This window comes from Oxyura jamaicensis, chromosome 1, assembly GCF_011077185.1.
Source record: "Oxyura jamaicensis isolate SHBP4307 breed ruddy duck chromosome 1, BPBGC_Ojam_1.0, whole genome shotgun sequence".
NCBI lineage: Eukaryota > Metazoa > Chordata > Aves > Anseriformes > Anatidae > Oxyura > Oxyura jamaicensis.
The window spans coordinates 167,821,138-167,825,585 of record NC_048893.1 but is presented as its reverse complement, the minus strand read 5'-3'; the positions used below and the strand labels follow the sequence as shown (position 1 = coordinate 167,825,585).

Sequence of the window (4,448 nt, the reverse complement as noted above, 5' to 3'; positions counted from 1 at the left end):
AATGATCCTTGTGGGTCACTTCCAACTTGGCATATTATAAAATTCCATGATTCCATTATTTTTCTTCATGTTTTCAGAACATAGTTTTATTTAAATAAAATTTCCAAACACTTACTTGTATTAAACACCATCTAATTATCACTGAAGCAAGAAGATATTAACGTGAGAAAAAAAAAAGCCCGGGAAGAATAATATTAAAATCTAATTAAATTTTAATGCCACTTACATATTTGATTTTACTGTGTTTTTCTTGAGTGATGATACCCAATATTTCTATGTCTGTATGTCTATAAAGAAATGCACAGGGTTATAAATAATTTGATCACATTCATTTCTCTTCTGGTAATCATCAATTTCTCTATTAACAACATGCAACTCTTATCTTTTCAATTCTAATTTCAATGCATATGTCAGCTAAACTTGATCAGTTTAATTCCCTCAGTAAAGCACTAACACTTCTAGTAGGTCTGTGATACAACATAAAAACTGTGATACAATATTATCTCAGTATTTTTACTTGGTGTATAATGGAGTTGGTTTTTTGAAGCACACAAGAAAAATAAAACTGGAAAATACTTATCCAATAAGATATCTGAAAGCGGGCATGCAAATAGTTGAGAATAAACCACATGAAACTTAATAATGAAATGCTCTGCCTATAACAGAATCTGATTTCTAAATCCCTGTTTGCAATTTGTTCAGGTTTAGAGTAAGATCCAAGATTTGTCTCTAAAACAGATTCTTTGTTTAATTCAAAGAAAGTGAGCATTGGTCTAACACTGATGAAACTCAGAGTAATTATCTTGTCATGCTGTCTTGTAGACTTATGACTTCCTTTACTTCCTGCCTGAACTTTTGTTCTTTATCAAGCATTTGAAATAATGTTGAAACAATCTTAAAAATCTGATTTAGAATGTTTTAACTCCTAAAATCAGGTCAAGATGAAGGAAATGTTCACCATCCCAGGTGCTCTGCAACAGATTAAAAGGTTTAACAACTCTGGGTAGCTAGTCAGGTCACTCACCTGGAATATAGTATAGGCACTAAGATATGCTCATTGTCCTGCTCTTCTCCCACAGTGAGCAGACAGGAGCTTCCTGACAGCAACTGAATTATGTAAACTGTGAACTACTCTGCTTTGAAAATAGTTGAATCTCTAGGCAATTTCACTAAAATTCAGTTTAATAATGTTCACAGGGGAAGTCTGTGTTGACAGGTGAAGATTTTATTTTATTTCTCCTTTTATTTTTGGGGGGGAGGGAGAGGGTCATACAGAATTATAAAAGTAGACACCTGCAAACAAATTATGGGGTTATATTTATTTTGAGGTCATAAGAGCGGGGGTTACTTGAATTATTAAACTGAATACAGAGATTAGGTCTCTAATAGTATTTTGTAGATCACATATCTCATTCTAATTCTTATAACATAGGCCTTGGTGTTATATCTTGGCAATTAATTACACAGAATATGCATTTTTTTTTTCCAAAAAAAAGATAAAGGGGAAAATCTTTTAATATTTAATATTTTTTAATTAAAAAAATAAAAAAATAAGAATTAAATAAACCATCCATAAAGCTACATTTTAAAACAAGTGTTAAGGTCTGTGCTCCATTTGTAATTCTGAGGTTTACCTGCAGAACATTTTCTTAATTTTACTTCTGAATAATTACTTATATATATATATATATATTTAATTATATCAAAATATGATGTAGATGTCTTTTCTTTTTTTTTTTTTTTTTTTTTTTTTTTTTTTCATTTCATTGTATGACCTCATTTAGTTATGATATTTCCTGGTTTCATTGCCACAATGTTCCTTTTAATCATGTATCTTCAATAAGCCTCATCTGTATTGTTTTATTTGGTGTTTTCTTTACTACATTATTTCTATTTTATTGAAAGTAAATTAAAACAACAACTTTTCTTTTTTTTCTTTTTTTCTTTTTTTTTTTTTTTGGCTCTTAGCAATGAACCTAATAACTATAGATGGGAGTCTTATTAAAACCTAGAAGACAACTTACTGCTCCTGAACACCAATGAAAAGGTGAGACCCACATCATTTTAGGTGCTTCAAAAATAATTTAATTTTTAAATGTTTTATAGTAATTAAGTTTTATTCTTTTAGAAGTATGATTTACTTTACCAAGAAACATATATATATTTATATATTAACCATGGAAACATGGAAATGAATTACACGTCAGATATATACCACTCCTAAGAGCCCTAATAAGTAAAATTTAGTGCTTGTTAAATACAACAAAATGTAAAAGGGTTTTAAACTTTTATACTTAAGACTTTCATATATTTAAATATTTTATCTTCTTTGCCCTAGAACTTTTTTCTACCAACCAGCCTACAGTTAAGATACTTAAGTGCTACTCTATACTTTGGCATTTTCCAGATTGCATGACTCCTGTGGGATTCATCAGGGAATCATTAGTGCACTCACTGGTGTAAAAATTGCATGATGACATAAATCTTTTAACAAGCAGAGTCAGAAGATGTTTTTGTGAAGAATATCTGTGTAAGGGAAGCTACATTACATGAGACTTAAATGTGTACCTTCAACATTACACTTTCTGACATTTAATAAAATAGTGATTGCAAACAGCTGCATCCTCAGAGGTCTTGTTATGCCAATAGTAATGGGAAGGGAGTACCCTCAAACTGTCTTCTATGTTTTATTTGCAAAAGAATCTGTTTTATTTTTCTGTGTGGTAAAACCTGCTTCTTTAAAACATTTGGGTTTTTATCCTTGCAGATTTTTTTTTTTTTTTTCAAGTGGCATTTTACTGCACTAAATTCAAGTAAGTTATTTAACTTAATCAAAGAAGATAGATATACGTTCACAGACATTTCAAAACACAGTAAATTACTTATAGCTAATTTATACTACAAAGATTTTATTGTTCTGTTCTTGCCAGTCTATACAGTTTTCATACATAAATTATGAAGGTCAGATCTCTTTGATTTCATATGCCAAAATTGTTTTCTTTGAAGAATAAAAGAACATGTGTTTATATCTACTGAACTGTTGCTTATTCTCTAACTGAAACAAATTATGGCAGGGTGAAGTGAAAAAAATGTTGTTTCTCCTTTTTGATTAAAGTCTGTGGTTCATAAATCTGGAGATAAAACTGAAAGATTAAAACTTTTTGCTATTACCTGCTCAGGGAAACTGAACTAAAGCTTTAATTTAATGTTTATAAAGGAAGTTAGTCAACATTGGTAGCTCCTCACAATTTTCTTAGCTCTGTAAGCTTTATCTGCAATCTTTGCCCCCATTTCTCCCTTTCTATCTCTGGAAAACAGAACTAGAAATGCAAGATGATTTGATGACTTACAACTGAATTTATATGTACCTGTTGTTACTTCAAGGAGCATAATACCCCTGAAAAGACTGATAAAATCTTTACTTTATGATCCTGTTATGATCTGATGAAAATCAGGTGGTAAAAAGTCACCTGATCACCTTCATCCATTTTAAAAGTGGAACTTTGAGGAAAAAAGCTTTTTGGTTCTGTGCTGCTGTGGAATTGTTTGTCCATGCAAACCCACTTTCTGTTTCTAGCTCCCTGAGCAAACAAACATAAGTGTTTTAGTTTGGATCAAAATGTATTTCTGAAACAAACTTCCCAGTCATGTACTGAGATCTGGCTGGCTTTACTTAGTAGTTTCAGAGCACTCAAGCTCTGAATCTGCACTCTCAAGACACAGCTATGGTGCTCCATCAGCTGATGGGCATTCAGTCCACTGGACCCAGCTCAAGCAGTTCTGTAAGATCCCTGAAATACGCCCTGTGTGGACATCTGGTACTCATCAATTGTTTTACTCAGCAAATCCATTGGTATTCTGTCACCTTATCTGCTAATGTTGCTCTAGTATGCTATGATTACGCTATGTCATTAATGATAACACCACTTCTGCTGGGAGGGGACAAGTACTTTCTTGAAGCTCTACTTTGCTTAAAATGATGGTCTATACAAGGACTAGTTAGCTTAGAAAGTACAGCTGCTGTTGACTAAAGAAGGGTGAAATAGATCCAGACCAGAACATTAAACCACTTTTAACTTAATTACTACTTCACTACTCAGCAAAGTATATGACTAAAATTCATCCTGAATCAGTGCTCTCCTTGAATTAAATCTCAAACTTATCTAAAAAAACATTTCAACTTTGCAATCAGAGACATGTGAGAAAATCTCTCTGTTATTGTTATAACTAAGATCAAAATTAAGATGCTTCTTATAAAATGTTAATTGAAATTTGGATCAGCTACCCTAATGTTTGCCAACACCACCTAGAGAGTTTGATGATATAAATATTTCTCAATGTTCTTTCTCACTTCTTCACAGGTAAATATCTGTTTAGACACCAAGAAACTTTAATAGATCACACAGAATCACAGAATCACAGAATAGTCTAGGTTGGAAGAGACCTCC

The 4,448-nt window shown here is 31.8% G+C and overlaps 1 long non-coding RNA gene across 1 annotated transcript in view; it reads right to left on the bottom strand.

Moving 5' to 3' along the window:
• Nucleotides 1–3,622: 3,622 nt before the first annotated feature.
• LOC118164220 overlaps nucleotides 3,623–4,448 on the bottom strand; it is a 20,527-nt gene continuing 19,701 nt past the window's right edge. Inside the window, exon 3 of the long non-coding RNA XR_004749381.1 lies at nucleotides 3,623–3,637. This is a non-coding gene — a long non-coding RNA (uncharacterized LOC118164220). The remainder of the gene's footprint in view (nucleotides 3,638–4,448) is intronic.